The sequence below is a fragment of the Trichosurus vulpecula genome, chromosome 8 (genome assembly GCF_011100635.1).
Source record: "Trichosurus vulpecula isolate mTriVul1 chromosome 8, mTriVul1.pri, whole genome shotgun sequence".
NCBI classification, from domain to species: domain Eukaryota; kingdom Metazoa; phylum Chordata; class Mammalia; order Diprotodontia; family Phalangeridae; genus Trichosurus; species Trichosurus vulpecula.
The window spans coordinates 6,593,459-6,609,756 of NC_050580.1; the positions used below are offsets into that span (position 1 = coordinate 6,593,459).

The 16,298-nt window shown below is 38.8% G+C and overlaps 1 pseudogene; it reads right to left on the minus strand.

Annotated features, from left to right (window-relative positions):
• Positions 1-328: 328 nt before the first annotated feature.
• Positions 329-1,062, minus strand: LOC118830313 (annotated as a pseudogene).
• Positions 1,063-16,298: the final 15,236 nt, after the last annotated feature.

Genomic DNA, 16,298 nt, shown 5'->3' on the forward strand with positions numbered 1-16,298 from the left:
ACTGGCAGCAAGTTTCTTTGATAAATATCTAATTTCTAAGATATATAAAGTATTACTTGAAATTTAACAGAAAAAGAGCTGTTCTCCAATTGATAAATGGTTCAAGGAAGAAAGCCAGACTATCCAATCATATGAAAAAATTCTCCAAATCATTACCAAGCAGGCAGGGATATTGAAATGAAAGAATTTTTTGTGGTATGACAAAATTTATTGGTGCCTAGAAGGCAAGGTATGGATAAGAGGGGAAGTTCCAAATGGAAGCTGGATTTTGGCAAGACAGATAATCCTAGTTAAGGGATAACGGAGAAGGGAGGCAGGCTCCCATTTTTCAGTGTATCATTCCTTTTGTGTCTCTCCTGGGCTTCCTGATCTTCTCAAAATTCTTCAGGATGATATCATATAATACAGCATAAGTATTTTGAATCTCCATGACCATCGGTCTTGTCTCTCCATACCATGCTTCATCCAATTCATGAACCAGCTGTTGGTCATCACCCACATGTGGCTGCTTTGCTGCTTTAGCCATTGCATCATCCCTTTCAGAGAAGTACTTTGAGATGTGGGTTTGGAAGCCATCCAGCTTAGTTCTCAGTGTAGCTGATGCTCAAATACCTTCCCCTGGACAGCTACTCCAAAGTTGTTTCCATCCTCAATTTGGGGCACCTGTAGCTGCAGCTACATGGAAACCAAGTTGAGCTGTTCTTTCACATCTTATATCTCAGGCTTCAACCACCCCAGAAGGGCACAATCTTCTCACTGTAGCTTATAGGCCCACAAGGAGGATTTTTATCTCCATCTTCCTCTTTTTCCTTTCCATCCTTATCATCCTTCTCTTCTTGTTTCAATCTTCTTTCTCTTTTTTTCTTTAGTTGGGATGTCCAGGGGGGCCTCTAGGAGACTCAAATCAGTGTGATTCAGAGATGGGTCTTTCAAGAACTCATCCAGCTCTGAAATCTTCACAGGGAAATAGGTTCCAAATAGGAGTTCTGCCTAACCACATAGCTCATTTCTGAACAAATCTCCCTTGGCTTGGGTTTCCAGTCTGACATTGCAGGTGGCCATGGCGGGGTGGGGGTGGGGTGGGGATGATGGGCCAGCTGGCGCAGTGAGACAGGAGCAAGTGGGAAGGGTGAGAAATTCTAAGATTCTACCTCACACCCACCAGAGTGGCAAAGATGACCAAAAGGACATATGAGAAACATTGGAGGGGCCATGGGAAAACAGGGACATTGATATACTATTGGTAGATCTGTACATGATTATAACTCCTAGAAAGGAACTAGAAATTATGCACAGAAAGTTACTGAAGAGTGCATGCCCTTTGGCACAGCTGTGCCGCTGCTAGGGCCATATCCAAAAGAGATCAAAGAAAGAGGAAAAAGATTCTTTATGCAAAAGAGGCTATATCTAATGTAAGCATATTTATATTTTTTAATATAATTTTTGTATTCTTCCTATAATGTGTGTATGCATGTGTCTTCCCCATGAAAGATCCTTTCCTTTCCTTTTTTTTACACAAGAATCCAAAAATCTATTATGTACAGTTTACTATTCCTTTTAAATATGTAATAATGTTATCATGTAATTTTTTTTCATTTTTTTCCTTTCCTCCCCACTAGAAATGGTTTTCAGTATTTATGAATACGTGTGTGTGTGTTTAAAAGCATTGTATACATACATGCAAGTCTATCCATGCTTTTCTAAAATCATTGGGATCATCATTTCTTATAGGACAGTTTTCTTATGGCACAGTAGTATTCCATGACAATTCTATACCACAATTTGTTCAGCCATTTCCCAAATAATGGGCATTACCACAATTTCCAGTTCTTTGCTGCCACAAAGAGAGCTGCTATAAATATTTTAGAGCATGTAGATTGTTTTTCTAATCGTCTTTGGAAATAGACCTAATGGCGGAATTACTGGGTCAAAGGTGATAGGCAGTCATTCACTCTTTGGGCATAATTCCAGATTGCTCTCCAAAATGGTTGGATTAGTTCACAATTTCACCAACAATGAATTAGTGTCTCAATTTTTCCATATCCCCTCCAACTTTTGTCACTTTGCCCTTCAATCATTCTAGCCAATATAGTAGGTGTTAAATGTTATCTCAAGATTGTTTTAATTTGCATTTCTCTAATCAATAACGATTTAGAACATTTTTTCACATAGTCACAAATTGTTTCGATTTCTTCATCAGAAAACTTTCTGTTCATCTCCTTTGACTGTTTATCAATTGGGAAATGACTTGTATTCTTACAGATTGAACAAAGTTCTTTATATATTTGAGATATAAGATCTTTATCTGAGAAACTGTCTATAAAATCCCTCCCCCCCAATTTTATGTTTTCTTTCTTATCTTGGCTACATTTCTTTTATTTACACAAAACCTTTTTAATTTATTGGAATAAAAATATCTGTTTTATACCTCACACTTCTCCCTATCTCTTGTTTATTTATAAATTATTCACCTATCCATAAGTATGATGTGTAATATGTTTCATATACTTCAAACTTTCTTGTAATATTTCTCTTTATATCTATGTTATGCATATACATTTTTACCTTTTCTTAGTAAATCATGTAAAATATTGGTCTGTGCCCAATTTCCACCTGCTTTCCAATTTTCCAACCAACTTTTACTAAATAATGAATTCTTATCTCAAAATCTTGTATTTATATTTGTCCAATACAAGGTTACTATATTTGCTGCTGTAAATTGTATGTCTACTTTTATCTATTGATTCAATTTTTTATTTTTAGACAGTACCAGATAGTTTTGATAATTACTGCATTTTAATATAATTTAATATCTGGTACTTGTAAACCTTCCTTTATAATTTTTTTCATCATTTCCTTTGATATTCTTGACTTTTTCTTCTTTCAAATGAATTTTACTATTATTTTTTCTAATTGAGTACATTTTTTGGCAATTTAATTGGGGAGGCCTTGACTATATAAATAAGTTTAGGTAAAATTGTCATTTTTATTATATAGGTCCTGTCTACTCCGAAACAATTAATATTTCTCCAATTATTTAATCTGATTTATTTGTATAAAAGTTTTATTTTTAAATAATTTTATTTATATAGTTCCTGGGATTGTTTTGGCAGGAGCACTCCCGGGTATTTTGTACTCTCTGGACTTATTCTAAATGGGGTATCTCTTACTATTTCTTCTTGCAAGGTTTTATTTGTGACATATAGGAATGCTGATGATTTTTGTGATGATTTATATCCTGATACTTTGCTAAAATTATTCTTTGTTTTAACTTTTTAGTTGAACCTTTGGGATTTTCCAAGAATATCATGATATTTTCTGCAAAAAGAGATAGTTTTATCACCTCATTCCCTATTCTGATTCCTTTGATTTCTTTGTCTTCTCTCATTCCTATTGCTAGCATTTCCAATACAATATTGGTTAATATTGGTGACAGTGAGCATCTTTATTTCATACCTGATCTTACTGGAAAGTCTTCTAGTTTACCTTCATTACCAACAATGCTTGGTGATGGTTTTAGATAAATGCATTTTCTCAATTTAAAGAAAAATACATTTATGCCAATACTTTCAAATGTTTTTAATAGAAATGAGTGTTGTACTTTATCAACAACTTTTTGCTTGCATCTGTTGATATTCTCATATTATTTTTTTTCTTCTATTATTGACATAATCAATTACATTAATAGCTTTCTTTGTGTTAAACAATCCCTGCATGTCTGGTATAAATCTCACTTTGTCATAAAGTATAATCTTTGTAATATAGTGTTATAATCTTTTAGCTAGCATTTTATTTAGGATTTTTGCCTCCATATTCATCAATGAAATTAGTCTATATTTTTCTTTCTCTGTTTTTACTCTTCCTGGCCTAGGTATTAGTATATTTGTTTCATAAAAAGAGTTTAGTAGAATTCTGTCTTTGCCTATTATTCCAAATAATTTATTTAATATTGGAATTAGTTGATCTTTAAATGTCCGACAGAATTGACTTGTAAATCCATCTACTCTTTGTGTTTTTTTCTTCGGAAGCTCATTTATGGCCTGTTCAATTTCTTTAAAAAAAAAAACAGGTCTATTTAGATCCTTTATTTCCTCTTCTGCTAATGGAGGCAATTCATAGTTTTATTAATATTCTTCCATTTCACTTAAATTGTTAAATTTATTGGCATATAATCGAGCAAAATAATTCCTCACACTTGCTTTCATTTCATCTTTGTTAGTGGTATACTCACCCTTTTCATTTTTTAATACTACTAATTTGATTTTCTTCTCTTTTTTAAGTCAAATTAACCAATCATTTGTCTAGTATACTATTCTTCTTAAAACCAATTCCCAGGCTTTTCTATTAATTCAATGGTTTTTTTTACACTCAATTTTATTAAGTTCACCTTTAAGTTTTTAGAATTTCCAATTTAGTGCCTACGTGGGGATTTTTGGTTTGTTCTTTTTCTAATTTTTTTTTAAATTGCATGCACAACTTTTTTTTTATTTTTTTTATTTTTTTAGTATGCAAATTTGCTCTCTTTAATGAATGGTAAAATTACATGTATACCAGAGAATTGGTCAAAATTAATTTCTTTATGATTTAAAAATATATTTTTTAATTTTATAGATCACCTTCTCTTAATGTTTTTAAATGTACAAAATAAAATACAAAAGGTTATAAAGGAAACAATGATATTGAAAGCTATCAAAATATTAAAAATCAAGTTCACCAGCCAAATACAGTTATCAAAATATTTTAAAATAGAGTTCATGGACTCCCAAGTTAAGAACCATGGTCCAGACCTTTGCCTAAGCAAGGACATGTATGACCAGAAACTCTTGGTTGTTACTTTGGTCCCTGTGTTAGGGTTCTAAATGATTAGCCACTGAACAAGGAAATGCCCCTCATTTTGTGGACTATCTAATAACGGAAGAGAAATTGTCTCATTACAGTAAATTTCTTTGTTGGAATACAGCCCTGGCATGTCCTTTTTTTTTTATCAAGGAGCCAGTACATTTATCCCACCAGAAGAAACCAGAGTACAGGTCCATTCCCAATTATACTCCATGAGATGGACCCCAATACGTTTTTATTTTCAAAGTTTTGTTGATAAGTTCTGGGTTTTTTTCCATCACGGTCATTTCCTGATATACTTTTTTCCTCCATAGAACCCTCCCTTGCAATAATAATAATTAAAAAGTTAAGTAAAGACTTTTAGCACAGAGACTGTGTCTAACAGCATATGCCACATTCCATACCTGTAAGTCTCTCTACTCTCTGTTGAGAGGAGGGTTTCATCATCTATTCTCTGGGACCATGATTGGTCATTGAATTTTTTTTTACATTATTTTTTTAAAATTTATTTATTTAACATATTTGGTTTTCAGCATTGATTTTAACAACAGTTTGAATTACAAATTTTCTCCCCGTTTCTACCCTCCCCCCCACTCCAAGATGGCTTATATTCTGGTTGCCCTGTTCCCCAGTCAGCCCTCCCCTCTATCACCCCCCTCCCCTCTCATCCCCTTTTCCCTTCCTTTCTTGTAGGGCAAGATAAATTTCTACACTCCATTGCCTGTGTATCTTATTTTTTAGTTGCATACAAAAACTTTTTTTTTGAACATCTGATTTTAAAACTTTGAGTTCCAAATTCTCTCCCCTCTTCCCTTCCCACCCACCCTCCCTAAGAAGTCGAGCAATTCAACCTAGGCCACACATGTATCATTTTGTATAACCCTTCCACAATACTCATGTTGTGAAAGGCTAACTACATTTTGCTCCTTCCCAACCCATCCCGCTTTATTTGATTTTCTCCCTTGAACCTGTCCCCTTTCCAAAGTGTTTGTTTTGATTACCTCCACCCCCAACTGCCCTCCCCTCCATCATCCCCCCCCCTTTTATTTTTTTTTTATCTTCCTCCCTCTTCTTTACTGTGGGGTAAGATACCCAACTGAGTATGTATGGTATTCCCCCTCAGGCCAAATCTGATGAGAGCAAGGTTCACTCATTCCCCCCTCACCTGCCCTCTCCCCTCCTCCCACAGAACTGCTTCCTCTTGCCACCTTTATGCGAGATAATCCACCCCATTCTATCTCTCCCTATCTCCCTCTCTCAGTATGTTGCTCTCTCATCCCTTAATTTGATTTTATTTCATTTAGATATCTTCCCTTCATCTTCAACTCACCCTGTGTCCGCTCTCTCTCTTTTACATATATATATGTATATATATATATATATATATATATATATGTATGTATACACACACACACATATATACACACATACATATATATACACATAGATATATACATACATACACATTCACTTATATATATACATAAACATATATATATATATATATATATATATATATATATATGCATATTCCCTTCAACTACCCTAATACTGAGGTCTCATGAATCATACACATCATCTTTCCATGTAGGAATGTAAACAAAACAGTTCAACTTTAGTAAGTCCCTTGCAGTTTCCATTTCTTGATTACCTTTTCATGCTTCTCTTGATTCTTGTGTTTGAAAGTCAAATTTTCTATTCAGTTCTGTTCTTTTCACTGAGAAAGCTTGAAACTCCTCTATTTTATTGAAAGTCCATATTTTGCCTTGGAACATGATACTCAGTTTTGCTTGGTAGGTGATTCTAGGTTTTAATCCTAGCTCCATTGACCTCCGGAATATCGCATTCCAAGCCCTTCGATCTCTTAATGTAGAAGCTGCCAGATCTTGGGTTATTCTGATTGGGTTTCCACAATACTCAAATTGTTTCTTTCTGGCTGCTTGCAGTATTTTCTCCTTGATCTGAGAGCTCTGGAATTTGGCGACAATATTCCTAGGAGATTTCTTTTGGGGATCTATTTGAGGAGGCAATCGATGGATTCTTTCAATTTCTATTTTGCCCTGTGGCTCTAGAATATCAGGGCAGTTCTCCTTGATAATTTCTTGAAAGATGGTATCTAGGCTCTTTTTTTGATCATGGCTTTCAGGTAGTCCAATAATTTTTAAATGATCTCTCCTGGATCTATTTTCCAGGTCAGTGGTTTTTGCAAGGAGATATTTCACATTGTCTTCCATTTTTTCATTCTTTGGTTCTGTTTAATAATATCCTGATTTCTCATAAAGTCACTAGCTTCCACTTGCTCCAATCTAATTTTTAAAGTTGTATTTTCTTCAGTGGTCTTTTGGACCTCCTTTTACATTTGGCTAATTCTGCCTTTCAAGGCATTCTTCTCCTCATTGGCTTTTTGGAGCTCTTTTGCCATTTGAGTTAGTCTGTTTTTTAAGGTGTTGTTTTCTTCAGTGTATTTTTCAGTATTTTTTTGGGTCTCCTTTAGCAAGTCATTGACTTGTTTTTCATGGTTTTCTTGCATCCTTCTCATTTCTCTTCCCAGTTTTTCCTCTACTTCTCTAACTTGCTTTTCCAAATCCTTTTTGAGCTCTTCTATGGCCTGCGGCCAGTTCATGTTTTTCTTGGAGGTTTTGTTGTAGGCTCTATGACTTTGTTGTCTTCTTTAGGCTGTATGTTTTGGTCTTCTTTGTCACCAAAGAAAGAATCCAAAGTCTGAGACTGAATCTGGGCGCGTTTTCGCTGCCTGGACATATTCCCAACCAACTAACTTGACCCTTGAGTTTTTCAGTGGGGTATGACTGCTTGTAGACTAACGAGTTCTATGTTCCACGTTTGGGGGGGAGGTGCCAGCTCTGTCAGACCCGCACTACTCCTACCCCAAGAACCCCCAGTCCAGACTGGGCTTAGATCTTCAGCAGGCTGTTGCACTCCTGCTCTGATCCGCCACTTAATTCCTCCCACCAGGTGGGCCTGGACCTGGAAGTAACAATAGCTGTAGCTGCCCCACCTCCGCTGCCCCGGGGCGGTGGCCGAACTGTGGACTCCTTCCACTCCCGCAGCTTTTCCCACTAACCTTCTCCACAGTCTTTGGTGTTTGTGGGTCAAGGGGTCTGGTAACTGCTGCAGCTCATATATTCAGGGCGCTAGGGGCCCTATCTGCCCGACTCCAAGTTTGGTTGTTCCACACCTCTCAGGCTGGGCTCTGCTCCACTCTGTTCCCAGCTCCCAGATCCCAGCTCCATGTGGAAGAGACCTCACCCAGAGACCATCCAGGCTGTCCTGGGCTGGAGCCCTGCTTCCCTCTGCTGTTCTGTGGGTTTTGCCGTTCTAGAATTGGTTCAGAGTCATTTTTTATAGGTTTTTGGAGGGACTCCGTACGGAGCTCACTCTAGTCCCTGCTTACCAGCCGCCATCTTGGCTCCGCCCCCCTGCATGCACAATTTTTGATAGTTCCTCTTTTCAAATTGCTCCCCCAACATGTGTGTTTATATATACATACACATGTATACATATATTTGTATGCATACATGCACACACATGCATACACACAAATATTCTGGAACAAACACATAATATACACACACATATATACACACATACATATATTTGTGTATATAGCAGCTCTTGTGATAACAAAGTATCATGCACTAAGGATGTTTACGAATTCAGAAATGGCCAAATAAGCATACAAGTGTGATAGAGTTCTATTGGAATACAGAAAGAGATGATTTTAAAAAAGACCTATGATGGGGGCGGAGCCAAGATGGATGCTGGAAAGCAGTGAGCTCCCACCGAGTCCCTCCAAAAACCTATAAAAAATGGCTCTGAACCAATTGTAGAACTGCAGAACCCACAAAACAGCAGAGGGAAGCAGGTCTCCAGCCCAGAACAGCCTGGATGATCTCTGGGTGAGGTCTATCCAATGTGGAGCTGGGAGCTGGGAGCTGGGAGCTGGGAGCGGAGCACAGCAGAGCCCAGCATGAGCTGCTCGGACCAACCACACCAGGAGCTGGGCGAAGCGGCGCTAGCACCCTAAATCAGTGAGCTGCAGCAGTTACCAGACTTCTCAACCCACAAACACCAAAGACAGCGGAGGTTAGTGGGAAAAGCTGCGGGAGTGGAAGGAGTCCACAGTTCGGCCACCGCCCCGGGGCAGCGGAGGTGGGGCAGCTACAGCTGCTGTTGCTTCTGGCCCCAGGCCCACCTGGTGGGAGGAATTAAGTGGCAGATCAGAGCAGGAGTGCACAGCCTGCTGAAGATCTAAGCCCAGCCTGAGCTGGGGGTTCTTGGGGAAGGAGGAGTGCTGGGGTGGCAGAGCTGGCACATCACCCCCAAACATGGAACATAGAACTCTTTAGTCTACTAGCAGTCATACCCCGCTGAAAAACTCAAGGGTCAAGTTAGGTGGTTGGGAATATGGCCAGGCAGCAAAAAAACACCCAGATTCAGTCTCAGACTTTGGATTCTTTCTTTGGTGACAATTAAGACCAAAACATACAGCCTAAAGAAGTCAACAAAGTGCAAGAGCCTACACCAAAAGCCTCCAAGAAAAACATGAACTGGTCCCAGGCCATGGAAGAGCTCAAAAAGGATTTGGAAAAGCAAGTTAGAGAAGTAGAAGAAAAATAGGGAAGAGAAATGAGAAGGATGCAAGAAAACCATGAAAAACAAGTCAATGACTTGCTAAAGGAGACCCAAAAATATACTGAAAAATACACTGAAGAAAACAACACCTTAAAAAATAGACTAACTCAAATGGCAAAAGAGCTCCAAAAAGCCAATGAGGAGAAGAATGCCTTGAAAGGCAGAATTAGCCAAATGTAAAAGGAGGTCCAAAAGACCACTGAAGAAAATACTACCTTAAAAATTAGATTGGAGCAAGTGGAAGCTAGTGACTTTATGAGAAATCAAGATATTATAAAAGAGAACCAAAGAATGAAAAAATGGAAGACGATGTGAAATATCTCCTTGCAAAAACCACTGACCTGGAAAATAGATCCAGGAGAGATCATTTAAAAATTATTGGACTACCTGAAAGCCATGATCAAAAAAAGAGCCTAGATATCATCTTTCAAGAAAGTATCAAGGAGAACCTCCCGGATATTCTAGAGCCACAGGGCAAAATTGAAATTGAAAGAATCCACAGATCGCCTCCTCAAATAGATCCCAAAAAGAAATCTCCTTGGAATATTGTCACCAAATTCCAGAATTCCCAGATCAAGGAGAAAATACTGCAAGCAGCCAGAAAGAAACAATTTGAGTATTGTGGAAACACAATCAGAATAACCACAGATCTGGCAGCTTCTACATTAAGAGATCGAAGGGCTTGGAATATGATATTCCGGAAGTCAATGGAGCTAGGATTGAAACCTAGAATCATGTACCCAGCAAAATTGAGTATCATGCTCCAAGGCAAAATATGGATTTTCAATAAAATAGAGGAGTTTCAAGCTTTCTCAGTGAAAAAACCAGAGCTTAATAGAAAATTTGACTTTTGAACACAAGAATCAAGAGAAGCATGAAAAGGTAAACAAGAAAGAGAAATCATAAGGGACTTACTAAAGTTGAACTATTTTGTTTACATTCTTACATAGAAAGCTGATGTGTATGATTCATGAGACCTCAATATCATAGTAGCTGAAAGGAATATGCATATATATATATATATATATATATATATATATATATATATATGTATGTATACACATATATACATATACATGTATAAGTGAATGTGAATGTATGTATATATTTATGTGTACATATACAAAAAGAGAGAGAGAGAGAGCAGACACAGGGTGAGTTGAAGATGAAGGGAAGATATCTAAAAGAAATAAAATCAAATTAAGGGATGAGAGAGGAATATATTGAGAGAGGGAGATAGGGAGAGATAGAATGGGGTGGATTATCTCTCATAAAGGTGGCAAGAGGAAGCAGTTCTGTGGGAGGAGGGGAGAGGGCAGGTGAGGGGGGAATGAGTGAATCTTACTCTCATCAAATTTGGCCTGAGTAGGGAATACCATACATACTCAATTGGGTATCTTACTCCACAGGAAAGAAGAGGCAAGAAGATAAAAAAAGGTGGGGATGATGGAGGGGAGGGCAGATGGGAGTGGAGGTAATCAAAAACAAACACTTTGGAAAGGGGACAGGGTCAAGGGAGAAAATTCAATAAAGGGGGATGGGTTTGGAAGGAGCAAAATATAGTTAGTCTTTCACAACATGAGTATTGTGGAAGGGTTATGCGTAATGATACACATGTGGTCTATGTTGAATTGCTTGACTTCATAGGGAGGGTGGGTGGGAAGGGAAGAGGGGAGAGAATTTGGAACTCAAAGTTTTAAAAACAGATGTTCAAAAACAAAAAAAATAGTTTTTGCATGCAACTAGAATATAAGATACACAGGCAATGGAGCGTAGAAATTTATCTTGCCCTACAAGAATGGAAGGGAAAAGGGGATGGGAGGGTAGTGGGGTGACAGAAGGGAGTGCTGAATGGGGAACTGGGCAGCCAGAATATACATCATCTTGGAGTGGGGGAGAGGGTAGAAATGGGGAGAAAATGTATAATTCAAACTCTTGTGAAAATCAGTGCTGAAAACTAAATATGTTAAATAAATAAATTTTTAAAAAGAGAGACCTATGAAAAGATAATACACAGTGATTCTGAAATGTGCTGTAAGAAGTAATGAAAGAGACATTGCTCCAAAAACCTATAAAAAATGGCTCTGAACAAATTCTAGAACTGCAGAACCCACAAAATAGCAGAGGGAAGCAGGGATCCAGACAAGGACCGCCTGGATCGTCGCTGAATGAGGTCTATCATGCAAGGAGTGGAGGGGAGCAGAGCTCAGCGTGGGAGGCATCAGGACCAGCCAGACCAGGAGCTGGGTAGAATAGGCCCAAGCACCCTGAATCAGTGAGCTGTGGCAGTTACCAGACTTCTCAACCCACAAACACCAAAGACAACAGCGAAGGTTAGCGGGAAAAGCTGTGGGGGACAGAGTTCTTGGTTTGGCCACTACCCCAGGGGCAATGGGGGAGGTGCAGCTATAGAACTACAGCTGCAGTTACTTCCAGCCCCAAGCCCACGTGGTGGGAGGAATTAAGTGGCCGATCAGAACAGAAGTGAAGAGCCTGCTGAAGATTTGCGTCAGGTCCGGGTTGGTGGTTCTTGAGGAAGGAGGAGTGATGGGGTGGCAGAGCTGGCTGTATAGAAATAGTTCTTAAATCAATGGTGCATCCCCTCAAGCTTGGAACAAAGTATTCTTTGCTCTACAAGCAGTCATACCCTGACGAAAAACTCAAGGGTCAAGTAAGTTGGCTGGGAACATGGCCAGGTGTTTCAACAATCTGGGTAGCAGCTTCTGTGAGGGTATAAGATTCACCCACAGCCAGCACCCAGAAAGCTGCCAACAGCACAGATTCTTTCGATCTGCTTAATTAAGGAAAGCAAGGTGAAGGGGTTGACAAGCTTACTTTTAATTCAAACATCATTCAGTTAGCTCAGGGGAAAAAACCAGCACCCTGAACTTCAAAACAAAATGCAAACAAATTTCAAACATCAACAGACTTTGTCTGATTCAATCCCAACACATAGTTACCAGAGTTCAACAAAGTTTCAACATCCAGGTTTACAAGCTGGAGGGCTCCTTAGCTACAGCTGCCAAGAGTCTGCTTATCAACACCATCTCCAGAGCCCCGCACAAATGGCTCTGTCCTCCCTTCTTATAGGGCTTCAGACATCATCAAACATCATCTGAATCACCAGAGCTCCAGCTGGTTCCAGATTGGTTCTTGAGTTGGCCCCTCCCCTTAGGACCCTGGGAGGTTCACATCCACATGGATTATATTAACACCTAATGGGGTTTGGGCCTTGTAGCCAGAATGGACTTTGTTTTCTTTGAATGACTCAACTTGCCTCATTGAGCTTCCCTGGATGCTGGGGCTTGCTCTTCCGGGGCAGGACCAGAGCTTCCTGTGTGATGGGTCATGGGGCTGGCTGAGGGGAAGTGTGTTAACGTGGTCTACGCTAGGGGGAAGGGCCAAGTCAAGAACCAATCGGCCCTGGTCGTTCAGGTGGCGCTTGATGATGTCAAAAACTCTATAAGAGGGGAGAGGACGGCTTGAAGATCCTCCTTTTCCTTTTCCGGTTGGAGCCAGAGACACCTACAGCCGAAGCTGAGCTGCCGGTAGCAGAGCTGACTAGAGGCTAGTGGGTAATCTTCTTACTGTAGAGGGGAAGCATGTATACGATTTTGCCTTATACCATCTTGCTTCTCTGTGGCCTCCTAGTTACTCTTATAAGGCGGACTTATTGGCCCTGGAAGCTTTTGATGAAAATATCAAAATGGGGACGCTGGTTTGTGGGCTTGTTATTGTGAAGTGTAAATACATGCTTTAGTTCTCCTGCCTTCTGCCTAGAGAATTCCTTATATCCTGCGGTTCCGGACCTTTTAGGCACATATGAGATTCTCTTTGAAATCATAAATTCTGCCTTCCTAATATAGGCCAAGGGCTTAGCACCTAGTAAAGATCACTGAGATAAATTGAGTCACTCAAGGAAAACAAAGGCCATTCTGGTTACACCAGGCAGCGAAAACACGCCCGGATTCAGTCTCAGCCTTTGGAATCTTTCTTTGGTGACAAAGAAGACCAAAACATATGGCCTGAAGAAGTCAACAAAGTGCAAGAGCCTACACCAAAAGCCTCCAAGAAAAAACATGAACTGGTCTCAGGCCATGGAAGAGGTCAAAAAGGAGTTGGAAAAGCAAGTTAGAGAAGTAGAGGAAAAACTGGGATGAGAAATGAGAATGATGCAAGAAAACCATGAAAAACAAGTCAATGACTTGCTAAAGGAGACCCAAAAAAATACTGAAAAAAATATTGAAGAAAACAACACTTTAAAAAATAGACTAACTCAAATGGCAAAAGAGCTCCAAAAAGCCAATGAGGAGAAGAATGCCTTGAAAGGCAGAATTAGCCAAATGGAAAAGGAGGTCCAAAAGACCACTAAAGAAAATACTACCTTAAAAACGAGATTGGACCAAGTGGAAGCTAGTGACCTGATAAGAAATCAAGATATTATGAAACAGAACCGAAGGAATGAAAAAATGGAAGACAATGTCAAATATCTCATTGGAAAAACCACTGACCTAGAAAATAGATCCAAGAGAGATAATTTAAAAATAACTGGAGTACCTGACGGCCATGATCGAAAAAAGAGCCTAGATATCTTCTTTCAAGATATTATGAAGGAGAATTACCCTGATATTCTAGAGCCAGAGGGTACAATAGAAATTGAAAGAATCCACAGATCGCCTCCTCAAATAGATCCCAAAAAGAAAACTCCTAGGAACATTGTCGCCAAATTCCAGAGTTCCCAGGTCAAGGAGAAAATACTGTAAGCAGCCAGAAAGAAACAATTTGAATATTGTGGAAAAACAATCAGTCTAACACAGGATCTGGCAGCTTCCACATTAAGGGATCGAAGGGCTTTGAATATGATATTCTGGAGCTCAATGGAGCTAGGGTTAAAACCTAGAATCACCTACCCAGCAAAACTGAGTATCATGCTCCAAGGCAAAATATGGATTTTCAATAAAATAGAGGAGTTTCAAGCTTTCTCAGTGAAAAGACCAGAGCTGAATAGAAAATTTGACTTTCAAACACAACAATGAAGAGAAACATGAAAAGGTAAACAAGAAAGAGACATCGTAAGAGACTTACTAAAGTTGAACTGTTTTGTTTACATTCCTACACGGAAAGCTGTTGTGTATGATTCATGAGACCTCAATATCATAGTAGATGAAAGGAATATGCATATATATGTGTGTGTATACATATATATACACACACACACATATATATATATATATATATACATATGTGTGTCTATGCATGTATATATGTAGATATATATATATATATATATATATATATATCTACATATATATACACAAAGTGTACAGGGTGAGTTGAATATGAAGGGATGACATCTAAAAAAAGAAAATTAATTTAAGGGATAAGAGAGGAATGTATTGAGAGAGGGAGAAAGGGAGAGATAGAATGGGGTAGATTATCTCACATAAAAGTGGCAAGAAAAAGTGGTTCTGTAGGAAGGGAAGAGGGGGCAGGCGAGGGGGAATGAGTAAATCTTGCTCTCATTGTATTTGACCTGCGGAAGGAATACCATACACACTCAATTGGGTATCTTACCCCACAGGAAAGAAGGAGGAAGAAGCTAAAAAAGGGAGGATGATAGAAGGGAGGGTAGACGGGGGGGGGGGGGAGGAGGTAATCAAAAACGAACACTTTCGAAAAGGGAGAGGGTCAAGGGACAAAATTCAATAAAAGGGGATAGGTTAGGAAGGAGCAAAACATAGTTAATGTTTCACAACATGGGTATTGTGGAAGGGTTTTACATAATGATACACATGTTGGCCTTCTTAGGGAGGGTGGGTGCGGAGGGAAGAGGGGAGAGAATTTGGAACTCAAAGTTTTAAAAACAGACATTCAAAAAGAACAGCAACAAAAAAAGGTTTTTCATGAAACTAGGAAATAAGATACACAGGCAGTGGGTCATGGAAATTTATCTTGCCCTACAAGAGAAGAAGGGAAAGGGGGATGGGAGGGGAATGGGGTGACAGATGGGAGGGCTGACTGGGAAACGGGGCAACCAGAATATACACTATCTTGGAGTGGGGGGAGGGTAGAAATGGGGAAAAAATTTGTAATTTAAACTCTTGTAAAAACCAATGCTGAAAACTAAATATATTAAATAAATTTTAAAAAATCATTATAAAAAAAAGAAGTAATGAAAGAGATAATTTCAGAGAAACCTTGGATGACTTGTATGAACTGATAAAGAGTGAAATGAGCAGAGCCTGGAGAACAATTTATACAACAATATTGTAAAGACAGACAGGTTTGGAAGACTTAGAATTCTGATCAATGCAATCACCTACCAAGATTCCGGAAGACTATGATGAAGAATGCCACCTGCCTCTTGACAAAGCGGTGATGAACTGCAGATGAAGAAACACACGCACATTTTGACATGGCCATTGTGAGAATTTGCTTTGCCTGACTACACATATTTCTTATAAGATTTATGTTATCTTTTCCTTTTTTTCCCAAAGGGGCTGGGAAGAGAAATAAAACAGATGCCTTGTTGCTGTTGTTGTTGTTCAGTCATTTGTGACCCCACGGACCATAGAATGCCAGGACTTTTTATCCCCAACTATCTCCCGAAGTCTGTACAAGCTCATCATTGCTTCTATGAAACTACCCATCTCATACACTTCTGTTCCCTTCTCCTTTTTCCTTCTATCTTTCCCAACATCAGGGTCTTTTCTAATAAATTACATCTTCTCATTATGTGGCCAGAGTGTTTAAGCTTCAGTCTCAGTGTTTGCCCTTCCAATGAATAGTCTGAATTAATTTCTTTA